The 13,948-nt window shown below is 46.4% G+C and overlaps 1 long non-coding RNA gene across 1 annotated transcript in view; it reads left to right on the top strand.

Moving 5' to 3' along the window:
* Nucleotides 1–12,138, top strand: part of LOC123522376 — a 39,321-nt gene extending 27,183 nt beyond the window's left edge. Inside the window, exons 2-3 of the long non-coding RNA XR_006680637.1 lie at nucleotides 10,560–10,749; nucleotides 11,768–12,138. This is a non-coding gene — a long non-coding RNA (uncharacterized LOC123522376). The remainder of the gene's footprint in view (nucleotides 1–10,559; nucleotides 10,750–11,767) is intronic.
* The last annotated feature ends 1,810 nt before the right edge of the window (nucleotides 12,139–13,948 follow it).

Here is a 13,948-nt window from a genome sequence, read left to right as displayed (position 1 = left end):
GGACTAGAACTGCTAAACTTTTGGTGAGCAGACAAGAACTCTTAGGGGCTGACATCATCAGGGACTTGGACTGCTTTTTAAATGCAGCTGAAATGAGAGGTGAGATTATGAGCCACATTTCTCTGTAGTCTCTGAAAAAATTGGAGCCTCGGTTCCAGGCTTTTCCCCCTGCCATTTGAGTTTGAACAGACTAGCTAGCCCATCTGGTGTCCCTCGGTTTCTTGAGTGCAACTCTTGGGTCTCTGTGTAAAGCCAGCACAGCATGAGCTGCACCTAGGAGGTCTGGTCATCAATAAATATGCAGGGATTGTTGTAGTGTATCAGAACCACTGAACCCGGTGATCCCTCCGTCTTACGTCTGCTACTATGTGTAGTCCCGAGGTCAGCTTCTCTAGCTGGAGGCAGTGACTACACCCTGTGGGAATTTTGCAAGTAACCAGTTCATTTCAACCATGGCTTTGACCTTGAATAATGCTGTGGGGGATTTTTCTGTGCCGATAGGCATCATCTCACATACTTTGAACATGTTATCAGAAGGGTCTAGTCCAGGGGTGGTATTAAAATCATTTAACAACTGGTCTTATACCCTCGTGACCATTTTAAGTAGCCCCCACCAAAAGAAATACTGAAAGTTTATGATTTCAACACAGTATCAGAACACCACTGTGGCACAAAAGAGGAAGAAATGGGGATGAATGATTTTTACATTGGGCAACTGTAAGGTAGTTGAGAGGCACCAGAAACCAAATCAGTCGAATTAGAGCAAACAGGCTTTATTGGGGAGAAAAACCCAGCCTGGATGAAGTCCCAAGGTCCACAGTATCCAGGTCGGGGGAGTTGCACCCAGGCTACAGGGGTGGTGCTTATATGGCCAGGGAACATGTGAGTAGGCTGTCTTGAGTTCGTATACGGTAAAGTAGTCAGGGATTGGGAGATACAGGTATGTCTGGGTTTCTGGAATGTAAGGTGTCTTCCTGGTTCCAGGTGTATTTGTGCCGGGTGCAGAGCTGTGGATTGAGAACAAAGTGGGCACTGAGCCAAATGGGCCATTAGCAAAATGGGCCGTGAGTAAAAGAAAGAAAAAAACTTGCAGAGCTGCTGACAGGTTACATAGCCAGCTCTGATCAGCTCTGCAGGTGTTTGTGGGAGATTCAAGGTCACTTGCTGCTAGAAGCTGGCCTGGTATTGATCTGGCCATACAGCAACTGCCCAGCCACCTGCCTTAGAGAGAACCCCGGTGCCAAGTGTCATGTCAACAACAGATTTGCCAAACGCAACAAAAAACTAGGTATCGGTTCTGCCAAGCCGCTGGGAACCAGCTGACTCTCACCACGGGTGGTCCAATCCCTAGAGAAGACTACCATGCTTGGTAAGAGGGTCAGTGACAAAGCCTAAGACCTTCAGGGAGCTACACTGGCACAGTGACTGCGGCCAGGAGCGCGAGTGTAACGACTTGGGTTGTGAAGATGGCGCAGGGCCCGGCCATGTTCGGTTCGTTGGACACAACAGCACTCAACAACAAGTGAGTCCAAACCCCATTTTCTGATCTTGGCATCTTTTGGAAATTAGAGAAAATAGCAGCTCCAAAAGGCCTTTCTTCACCCGTTTCAAAGGAGGCTCTGATTAGAGCAATTTTCACAAGCCTGGATTCAGGTGGGGGCCTTGGTTGGGGAGTGCCAACGGTGCGTGCTGGGTTATTGATGAAGAGCTGGCAATTCAGAAGGTCCAGCCAGTGACGAGCCCTACAAAGCACAGTTCTACTCTGAAATGTGCGCTGCTGCCAGGAGTTAGAATCCACTCAATAGCAGTGGGCTGTGTCTTCCCATCAGAGCTACCTGTGCAAAGTTGGGCTTTCTTGGGTACATTTTACCTCAGTTGCTGGGGAAACCAAGCACATGAAAGAATTCTCTCTGTGGGGGTGAGGCCAGAGTTCTAAGCCTACACTGGAACAGTATGGTGAGGGCAGTATGGTAAGAACAGATTGCGGTGTCTTGATATCCTGGTTGTAGCTATGGAGCCGTGTGTTCTTGAGTGGATGATTTGACCTCTGAAAGACTTGGGCTCCTCATCAGTGAACCTGAGAAAATAGCGCCTGTCCTTCAAAGCATGTGTGGGATTATTTAGGAGATTGTTTATGAGCTCATGTGTTTTAAATGTCATGAACATGACAACAAAATGAAGCTTTTCTTGTGATTCCTGACATTGGAATTCTAATTGGAGCTGCCACCCTTTCATGAGTACCCAAGGGCACACCGTTGGCACCACCCAAGGCCTTGGCCTGAAGCCAGGCTTGAGAAGAACACTCTCTCAGACCCGCCTCTGAAAACGGCTGGGGAAAGGTCCCAGACAGGATTGAGGTTAGAAAACAAGTTTCTGGCTCACTTGAGTGATGTCAAATGCCAGCGGGGAAAAGCCACAGAACTTCACAAACTTCTCCCACCCAAGACTCCTTTTGGATTGAGCAATTTGCCACACAGGCAAACCCTGCCAGAAACATGTCAGCCTCATTAAGGGTCTCCTTTTGAATTCATTTGTGGGTGTTGTGCATTCAGAAACCTTATACTGTTGCCAATGTTTTGAGACCCCCACATTCAGTTACACCACTGGGGTCTTGGCCCACAGTTGAAGGCGCTTTGTTAAAGGCACTATCTATCCAAAGCTAACTCCAATGGCTGAAATAAAGTGATACATTCCAAAATGTCCACGTTGTGTCAGCACTACCTAAAGCTACATGAGCTGAACCATACATCAAGGGACCTGAGCCTGAGGTGGTCACCCATGTAGTGGATTTGGTGCTCTTGATAAAATGAGACTCCAACTTGCTCTTGAACATAGAGACGCTAAAGCACATGGAAGAGGTGAGGAGGCAGAAGAGCTGAACAGCACGTTTTATAGGCTAGCTTGAGGAGACAATCGTGACATGTGCAAAAGCTTGCATCTAGAAAGCCCCCAAAGAAGAACACACGCAGCATGCATGAAGCTGAAAGAACTGAAGAAAAAATTCAAGCTCTGATGTGAAGTACTGAAGGATTCTGTGGACCAAACATTGAAGGATACAGGAAGCATCAAAAGGAGACGAAAGGAATGCACTGTACCAAACAAAGAAAACAACGATGCTGACTTATAACCATTTCAGAGATAGTGTCTGATCAAGAACCAGTGGTACTGCAGGAAGAAGTCCAAGCTTCACCGAAGACATAAGCCAAAATAAGGCTCCGAGAGTTGGCAGAATACCAATGAAATGTTTCCACAAGCTGATGAAACACTGGAAGCACTCACTCGCCCATGCCAAGAAATTTGGAAGACAGTGACCTAGCCAATTGACTGTGCCCATGCCCCCCACCCAAAAATGGTGATGCAATAGAGATTATCTAACTATGATACTATCACATGCAAGTCAAAATTTTCTGAAGACAATTTAACAACATTTACCAGCAGTAGAGCCACAAGAAGCTGCCAGAAATTCAAACAGTATTTAGAAGAGGATGCTGCAGGAACCCCGGTGGAGTAGTGACTATGCATGGGGCTGTGAACTGCAAGACTGCTAATTTGAAACCACCAGGTGCTCCACACCACAGAAGAAAGACAAGGTTTCCTACTCCCATAAAGACTTATGGTCTCGGAAACTCAGGGGGGCACTTCTACCCTTTCCTATAAGGTAGCTATGAGTTGGCATCAATTCGAGGGCAGTGAATTTGGTTTGGGCTGCACGAGGGATATTATTGCTGACATCAGATAAATTGTAGCTTAAAGCAGAGAGTATTAGAAAAATGTTTACTGGGGTTATATTCAGTATGCAATGGCGTTTAACTGTGTGGAACATAACAGACTATGGGTAACATTTGGAAGAATGTGAATTCTAGAACACTTCATTGTGCTCATACAGAATCTGTACATAGATCAAGAGGCAGCTGTTCAGATAGAACAAGGGAATACTGTATAGTTTAAATCAGGAAAGATGTATGTCAGGGTTGTATTGTTACATTGCATTCTTTTTTCAATCTGTATGCTTAGCAAATAATTTAAGGAGCTGAACAATATGAAGAACAACTTGGGATCAGGATTGGAGGAAGGATTATTAACAACCTGCGATACTCAGATAACACAACCTTGCTTGCCGAACGTCAGGAAGACTTGAAGTATGGGCTGGAGAAAGTCAAGGACCACAGCCTTGAGTAACTCAATGTCAAGAGAATCAAAATCCTCACAGCTGGACCAACATCATCATAGACAACATCATGATAAGTGGACAAAAAATGGATGTAGTCAAGGATTTCATTTTAGTTGGATCTACAGTCAATGTTCATGGAAGCAACAGTCAAGAAATCAAATGGCATATTGTCCTGTAATGCACAAAACCTCTTTAAAGTCTTAAAAAGCAAGGATGCCACGCTGAGAACTAAATGTGGTATTTTCAATTGCCTCCTTTGCATGTGAAAGCTGGTGTGGTAGTTTTACAATCTGTTGTTAATTTGAGACTTAAGAGTGAAGGGGTGGAGGTTAGCCTGTCAATCAGGTCTCAGCTTGATGATCTCATTTGGAGGCCCTAAAGAAATAAATAGCTTGCTGGAGTGGGGACACACACTCACTCCCTGTGAGACATTCCTACAGACAAGACACATGGAGCTAAGCTAGAGTCCTGGAGCCATGTGGAGACCCCTGCCAGCTCTGAGATGCTTACAACACCACTGGATCCACAAGACTTACCACCCACTGGCCTGTGATCTTCCTGCAATCAGCATCATTGCATGTGTTTCATGAATCTGAAGAGGACTTTATATATTGGTATCAGACATATGGGCTAATATTGGACTTATGGAATTGATCTGGACTGGGCTGGGATGTTTTCTCAATATTCAATTGCTCTTGCATATAAAGCTATTTTTTATACAACATATGAGTGCCTATGAATTTGTTTCTCTAGTCTACCTAGACTAACACAGCTGGACAATGAAAAAGGTAGATGGAAGAAGAATAGGTGCATTTGAACTATGGTGTTGATAAGGAATATCAGTACTTTCAAATGTACGGAGTGCTGCCAGAGAGTAAACCAATCTGTTTTGGAAGTAGTATAGCCAGAGTGCTCCTTAGAAGCGAGGACAGTGAGACTTCATCTCATATACTTTGGGTCTGTGATCAGAGAGACTCATCCCTGAAAAGGACGTCATGCTTGGTGGAGCAGAGGGGGAGTAAAGAAAAGAAGACCTTCAATAAGATAGATGGACACAGTGGCTGCAGCAATGGCCTCAAATATAAGCACAGGTACAGCCCTGGGCTATGTTTCTTTCGCTGTACATAGGATTGATATGGGTCCTAACCAACTCCATGACACCTAACGACAATGACCATTCCATAAACCAATAAACCAATAGGAATCGGCCTGTTCTCTTTTAGAAGTAGAGCATCAAGCCTCTCTTCCAAGGCACCTGTGGGCGGATGGGAACCACCTTTCTTATGGTGAATATCAACGCTCTCACCCATTTTCTCCACCCCTGGACTCTCTTCTCAAGACCTGCAGCCACCGAGCACCCTGCGGAGCAGGCTTCTCCTCTGACACACCTGGAGCTGCCACGAGCGGATTCACTTGACAGCAACTGTGATTACAGCTTTGTTGTTAGTGGTTCTGTCATGAACTGGGTCAAGTTCTCTTGATCTGAAAGAGCCCTGGTGGATCGGCGGGTAACTTTGCTGCCCACCAGGACAGTGGTTGAAGCCCATGAAGCCCATGGAAGAGAAGGAGGCTATCCCATCCCGTCAGCGCTGGCAAAGCCTCAGACACCCACGTAGGGTCACTGTGAGTCAGAGTGGACTCGATGGCAGGGCCTTTAGGTTTGGATCTGTGGGGTCTGCCTCTAACCAACTTGATTAATAGACGGCTGAGGCTTCTAGGTGGTAATGAAGCTGCCGAGCCCCTGTTGAGTGTCTGAACTGAGATTTAGACCCAGTGCTAGAGCAGTTCGACTTAGCAAATAAAAGTCTGAGGCAACACGTTAACTTTGTATGCCAGATAATTTCACAACGTTTAATATGTCATATTAAAACATATTTGCTGCTTCTCTGACATTCGCATTTAACTGGGTCCCCCATATCTTGTGAAGCACAGTAGATTTGGATGTGCATTACTACACCTCACAAGATATAGAGGATTAGAGGACCCAGTTAAATGTGGATGTCAGATGAGCAACAAAGACTGGGAGAATCTTAATAATAATTGTCATGGTTACCAGTGACTGGACCCTGTGCTTTATACAAACATTGCTCGGCGACTTCATTTATTATTTACAACTACCAGCTAAGGATACCAAGTAAGTCACCAGACTAAGAGTATCTTACTAGTAATCGGTGAGACCGGAACTTAAAACCAGGTCTGTCTGACTCCACAGGCAAAGTAGCTTTTGCTGGGTGGAGGGAATATGTATGAGTTCTGATTTTATCATTGCTTTCTGAAGTGTGTGAATCTTTTACTGTGGGCGTCCCCCTCCCTTTTTTTTAGGATTAGAAAAATATTAATTTCATCTTAAAAATGAGAATGAATGGTTATAGAAAAAAATTAGAAAGAGGTAGGGAAAAATACAAATTTTGTATGAAACATTTTGTTTCCTAAACCAGTACATTTTGTTTTTCAAGGCTGGAGCATTCTCCATGTCTTGAGTGTCCAGAAATTTTCCCTCTGGGTTATTTGACCACAAACCGCAGTCCTAGAACTAGTGCACGGTACTTTCCACCTCTCTGGAAATTCACAGACTTTGATGACCGACACAAGATGGTGCGGACGCATTCTTTTTACCTGCTGAGTCACCTTTTTAAAGGTCTTTCTTGTTTTAGTATTACTTCCACATGGTTACTTAGGGGTCTTAAAGTTTACCTATGAACGCGTAAATCACTATTTCTTTTACGGTTTTTGTTTTTGTAAGCTTGTATGGTGATTTGAGTGAAGGTTTACTGAGTAGATAGATCATCAGCTTTCCACTCAATGGTTCATAGACATTTTGTTTTGGCTCATCCATTACCGTCTCCTCCATAAACATCCCTATCCCTATCCCTCTCTGTGCCTCTCCTTTCCTAAGACTCTGTACTTTATCCTTGGGGAACTACTGCCCTTTTGATCTTAAATAGTTGACTATGCTAACACAGGGTGAGTTCTGGTCCAGACCTGAAAAGTGAGGAAGGGCTATTATATTGGGGGTTCCACTAGTCTCTATCTGACCATTGAGCCCGGTTTCTTTCCTGAATTTGGGGTTGGTTTCACATTTTTCTTCCATTTTTTCCCCAGGACCCTGTAATGTGATCCTTTTCAAAGTAGTTGGTGGTGGTAGCCAGGCACCATCTAGTTTTTCTGGTCTCAGGGTCAAGAAGACTGATGTTTGTGTGTCTGTTACTCCACTGGACTGAATGTTTCCAACAGCCTTTGATTTTTATCAGTCTTCATTCCTCTGGTTGGGGAGAAACCAAGAGTTGCACCTCAGAAGGTTGTTCATGAGCTTTTAAGGCCCCAGGCACTATCTGCTAGAGAGGTGAACATTTTGAACAAGCTCCCAAAATGACAAACTCCCCATCACTCACAGAAAAAGCCAGGTGGTTTGGAAACAGTTGTTGAACATAACTCCTTAAGCAGGGATAAGAGAGTAGGCAATGGCAATGAGACCCAGAAGCTCATTGGCAACACTCAGGGCTGCCAGAGGGAGAATGGTTCTGATTCTGGTGACAACCCCTTTCCCTGCTTTGGTGGTGTGGTATGGTCCGAGCTCTGAGCAGGGAGTCCCAGTAAAAGAAGAGGTCCAATAGCAATTTTGAAAGAATAATGTTGGGCCAAAGGTCTGGGTAGTTTTTTTAAACACACACTTTTAAAGAAGGATTCTCAGATGTATCTGTTTAATTTATTAGATTGCAGGCTTAAGCACTGAAGGAAAATTGAAACATATAGGATTAGGATTCCCTGTTTAATATCTTGTATCTGAAGGGGAGTTAAGGAAGACCATTTGACCATCGTACTCTTGGAGAGAAATTGAAATACTATTTGGTTAATCATGCAACTCTGAATTTTAAGAATAATTTTAAAAGTGCATGAATTTAAACTAGTATTCAGTCAATGTTTAGATTAATATTGGCTAACAAGTTGCCCCAATTGGGCAGGACTGTAGACAAGTGGTGGTCAATATTAGATGTTTAAATTTAGAATCCTGGATGATGCCAAATAGTTAACACACTTGACAGCTAATTGTAAGGTCAGAAGGTTGCATCCACCTAGGGGCACGTCAGAAAGAAGTCTTGTCAATCTACGTACACACACACACACACACACACACACACACACACACACCAGCAGTTGTGAACTCTATGGAGCACAGTTCTACTCTGATACCATAGGCTGACCCATGAGTCAGAACTGACAAATTATCCCTCCTTTAGCTGAGTTTGCCTTTTGATTTATTAGCGGGAAAGTGGCTGTCATCTCACGGCAGCCTCGCCCGTCAGTCAATGCCATTGCCTTTTCTGTATAGTAACGTCTAGGTGATAATTTGGCTCTTTTGTTGTATTTTGCCCTCATTTTATAAAAATATGGTGGGGCAGGGGGCATTGAAAGAAAAGTGCACACACACACCCGACCAAGCGCACTGCTGTGGAGTCCATTCCAACTCGGCATGAAACCACAGGTCACTGTGGAGGAGGACTAGGCTTCCCTGGTTAATAGCTTGTATCTGAAGGGGAGTTAAGGAGGACCATCTGACCATAGGACAAACTGACAATAGGGCAGTGTAGAACTGCTGCTGCGGGGTTCAGGATCTATAATTCTTTTTTAAAAATCATTTTATTAGGGGTTCATACAACTCCTATCACAATCCATACATACATCAATTGTGTCAAGCGCATTTGTACATATGTTGCCCTCATCATTCTCAAAACACCTGCTTTCTGCTCCTCAACCCCCACCCCCCACCCCGTCTATAATTCTTCACGGGAGTAAAAAAGCCTCATCTTTCCCAGGGACACACAAAGCATAGGTTTGCAGTTAGTTGGGTAGAAAGGGGGAACCAATTACAAGGACCTACATATAACCTCCTCCCTGGGGGATGGACAATAGAGAAGTGGGTGAAGGGAGATGTCAGACAGTAAGATATGACAAAACAATAATAATTTATAAATTATCAAGGTTTCATGAGGGAGCGGGGAGGGAGGAGGGAGAGGAAAATGAGGAGCTGTTATCAAGGGCTCAAGTAGGAAGCAAATGCTTTGAGAATGATGATGGCAACAAAAGTCCAAATGTGCTTGACACAATGGATGGATGGATGGATTGTGATAAGAATTGTACGAGCCCCCAATAAAATGATTGGAAAAAACCCAACAAGATGAAAAGCACCAAGTTTTCCTGACGTGCTGGCTCTTTACCCTCGATCTGCTGGGCTCTGAAATGCAGCCAGCTGAGATATGGGCTTGGGTTTGAAATATGTGAATATGAGTCTGTGAAGCAAGATTGCATATTTAGAGATCATATGTGCAGAGCTGAGAGTACGACGTGGAGGAAGGTGTCTAAAAGGCAAAATGTAAGGAAGGGTTGTTATCATCTGTTAACAGCTCCTGAGGATAGAAATATCACATGCTGCACATATTCTTTTGCACATTTTATGACAGCGTACACTTTCCGGCTTGAGTGGTGTCGGCGATGGGGACTGCTGGTAGAACATTGAGAGACAGGTGGGGAATTAAAAGACAAACGTGCAGTTGTTGAGCCCTAATAGATTAGAGTAGAGCTGAGATTGATGAACACTTGTTATTCAACCCCAGGCAGTACATTATCTGTTACTGCAGTACTAAAAGTCGGTTTTTCAACAAATCAGTCAACATATATTGACTGACCTCCTACAAGGTGCCAGGCACAGGGGATTTAATGAGACACGAAACGGATGGTTTCCTCCTTTTGTGGAGCTCGTGATTGTGTTTGCTCATTAGGATGGATACTGGGGGTGGAGGTAGATGTTCATCCAGTCAACTCACGAGCAGAAAATGATAACCGTGACAAGTGCACACCTGTGCTATCAAAACCTTGAAGGGGAGGATTTGACTTGATGGCAGTTTAGGTGATGTTTGAAGGATGACCCCCAAACCAAACAAACCCATACCAGAAAACCTCCTTACTGCCATCAAGTTGACACACAGCGACCCTCCAGGACAGAGTCGAACTGCCCCGGTGGGTTTCCCGAGGCTGGACGTCTTTACGGGAGTGGAAAGCCTCATTCTTCTCCTGAAGAACAACTGGTGGTTTTGATCTGCAGACCTTGTGATTACCAACCTAAAGTGGAGCCCACTATGCCACCAGCGCTCTTTGTGGAGCAGGCAGAAGTCTGCAATCTCCAGCAGGAGTTCCACATTCTAGGCTTACACGACTCTCCTTCTTCTCTAGAAACTTCAGCATTTGCTCTGCAGGCCTTCAACCGATGGCGTGAGACGCAGCCACATTGTGGGGGCCGATCTTCTTTACTAGAAGCCATGAACCAGCATCGACAGCCCGTGCTGAAGGTCGTTAGTTCTGATTCACAGTGCCTTCCTTGTCTTTCTTGCAGAGAGAACAACTCCATAGGGGGTTCCCGGCTGTCACCGTGACAGAAGCAGATCACCCAACCTTCCTCCCACAGCACTGCTGGGTGGGTTTGCACTACGGACCGTAGGTGCTAAGCATATCAATAAAACACCTTCCCAGCAACATCTGGACTAGTGCTTCACCAAACGACTGGATGCCATAGCCTAGACAAGGTGATGTCACAATTCAACCATCCCCATCGACAGATGGTGACGAGTCATCTGGAGGAACATGCACAGTGGGGAGAGGGTAATGGAGGGAATGTGGGGGCAGTGATTAGTGATGCAGTGACCTTGGTTCAAAGGTAGCACTTCAGCAACGATCTGAAGGGTGTGGGGAGAGTCAGTTCTGAGGATGAGGCTTAAATCTAAGCTTAAAATCTAGACCAAAATGAACAGCCTCTTGTCCTCCCTTCCCATCTGTATCTGACACTCCCCCAAACATCGCTTTCAACTCTTTGGCTCTTTCTTTTCTACCCCCCTCTGTATTTCTCAACTCTACACTTAGGGTACTATTTTGGAAGTGGGGTTTTTAATTTTTTTCTTCAGATTTGGAAAACTGGACCTCCTTCTATGGAGGAAAAGGATGAACTTTTTTTCTTTTAAGCAGTTCCTGACGGGTTGCTCAGGTTCTGTGGGTCAGAATGCTCAACATGGTGGGAAGGTTTCTCTGTGAAGGATTTCACAAAGCTGTGACCTCATCTGGAATTTGGTGGTCTCCCTCCAAGTTCACAGTGAGCTGAATGCATGTAGCTCAGGGCCTCTCATGAATTTGCAATGAAACCGACCCCCTCCCCAGGGGGTATCAGCTGAAGGCCTGACCAGGGGCCCGAGGATTCCCATCCGGCAGAGTTACTCCTCTCTGGCTGGTCCTGGGATGCCTTGGTCTTTATTTATCTGGATCTTTCCATAGACTGCTCTTGACATAGCCGTGACCTCTTCTGAGCAAGCAATCTGAGAAAGCATAAGGTGGATTTAACTTTCTTATACCGATCGTCACAAGGTCCCGCCACGTGGTTCCAGGTTGCTTGTGGTAAGCAGTCAGTGATGAGTTTCTGGGGCCAATAGGGGTGGTGATGGGCATGTGGCTGGGGCAAACCAGAGACTTAGACATAGGGTGTCGGAGGACCGCTGGGCAAATGTTCCCAAATCAATAACCTTGCTTCCTTTTGCTCTGATGGTTTCCCCACAGGGAAAATACTGGCCTGGTGAAGCCCCTCAGGAGACCTACGCAGACATCCTGATCGTAGCTGGGCAGACAGGACCTGGATCCTCAGTGTCTCCAGAAGATGAGGCTCTGTCTTGGGTGATCTCCCCGATCACCGTTCCGTGGTCTCCCACAAGCAGCAGTTGAGCTTGAGAAAGCTGGCGCTGGGCCCGGCGGTGTTCAAGATGGGGCCCAGGCAGTTGGCAGTGCGGGGAGGCTGACGGTCGTGGATGGAAGCTGGTGTTGTGGACCAAAGAAACAGGATGTGGGAACTTAGGGGCCAGGGCCTTCCAGAAAGCACGTGGCTGTGTTTCCGTCAGAACGTGGCTGTGGAAGAATCACAAATAAATATCATGGCAAAGTCTTCGAGGCTGTGTACTACCCTGTTTCCCCGAAAATAAGACAGTGTCTTATATTAATTTTTGCTCCCAGAGATGGGCTAGGTCTTATTTTCAGGGGATGTCTTACTTTCGGGGAAACACGGTATGTATCGGGAAAGCACAGAAGCTCCGTGAAGTGGGTCGCTTCAGTAGCCTTGACAAGGGGGCTCAAGATGCTGCAGCACCTGATCAGCATGGGGGCTCCTCCCTGCAGCACCCTCCAACTGAAGAGCCCTGTTGCTGTGGCATCCGTTACCTCTCATGTGTTACATTGTAGAAATGCTCCACAGTAACCTTTAAGGTTCGACAGTAACCTTTAAGGAAATAGATTGCCAGGCCTTTATTCTGTGGCTCCTCTGGGTGGGTTGGAACCACCCACCTCGAGGTCGATAGTCAAAAGCAAACCATTTGTGTCCGCCAGGGTCACCTACACAGGTCACCCAAACTAGGGCTGGTCTACCCTCTGTAGTGACCCAACGTTCTCCGAGAAGGCCAGATGGGAGACGTGGATTCTGGGAGGCACCTGCCTCTGTACACAGGCCTGTGAGTCCATAGCAGGTGGGGCTCTGACAGTTCCCATTTCTTTCTCACCGTCTGCCACGGACTCTCGCCCGAGAAGAGTCCACATCCAGGAACTCTGAGCACACAGTGCGGATTCCTCCCTCTGCCGGCCACTGGTAACTGCCCATGACCAGCCTCGGCCCAGCGGAGGCGGAGGTAGCCGTGTTTCCTGGGATCTGCTCTTGTCTTCCTCTCTGCTCTCTCCCCTGCATTCTGACTTAGCGCTCTGGGGGAGGACATGTCACGTAGCCACTCAGATGAGGTGCTTTTCATTTGGGCAAGAGGTCATGTTCACCTGTTTTTCTGGCACTGAGGGAAGGGGTGTCAAAGGAGCCCTCATGGTGCAGTTGATCATACGTTGGGCTGCGAGCCACAAGGTCAGCGGTTCAAAACCACCAGCCTCTCCTCAGGAGAAAGACGGGCCTGTCTACTCCAGGTCACACTTAAAGTCTGGGGCAATCACAGGGACAGTTCTACTCTGTCAGCATCCACTTGATGGCGGGGAGTGGATGAGTGAAGGCCCGATGATTAAGTGCTAACCCAAAGTCAGAACAGGAGAAAAGACTTGGGGATCTGCTTCCATAAAGAGTTAAGCACCCCCCACCCCACCCCAAACACTCCATGCCCATGGAGTGGGTTCTGACTGATAGCAACCAGGCTTTCAGTCAATCTTCACAGCCCCATCTTTCTCCCGCTGGTGGCCTTGGATCTTGGGCATTGTGCTTAACTCACCATGCCAGTGGAGGAAGCCCTCGGGGGTGAGGGGCACTTCTACTCTGTCACATGAGTTGGAATGGGGGTCACTAAGAGTGATGGTGCACAGCCACAACAATTCGGTGTGGCTAGGGTTACCAATGGCTTTAATCCCCATGCCCCCCCACCCCCGCCCCGCCCTGGGGATAGTCATTGCCATATAGCAAAAGTCCCAGCAGCCAGATAGCAAAATGTCTAGCAACCCCCCTGGCACAGAATGGCTGCTGATCAGAATGACTGGGGCATGAGCACATGAGGCCGAGAATGAAATGAGCGATTGATTCTGGCCAACCAATATGCAGCCCAAACACTTGCACACAAATAAGGGCCAACAAGAACTACTGAACATCCACCGAGCCACACATGTGCATTTTGCTATTCCAGGATCTTTCTCTCACAGGACACGCTCAGGAACTGCCTTTTCCTGCAAAGGTCTGGTGTCTGTGTGTGTCTGTTCAGTCATTCATTCACT

The sequence above is a fragment of the Echinops telfairi genome, unplaced genomic scaffold (genome assembly GCF_000313985.2).
Source record: "Echinops telfairi isolate 266 unplaced genomic scaffold, ASM31398v2 ScPeMD7_7356;HRSCAF=8355, whole genome shotgun sequence".
NCBI lineage: Eukaryota > Metazoa > Chordata > Mammalia > Afrosoricida > Tenrecidae > Echinops > Echinops telfairi.
This window is presented reverse-complemented; position numbering and strand designations above follow the sequence as displayed.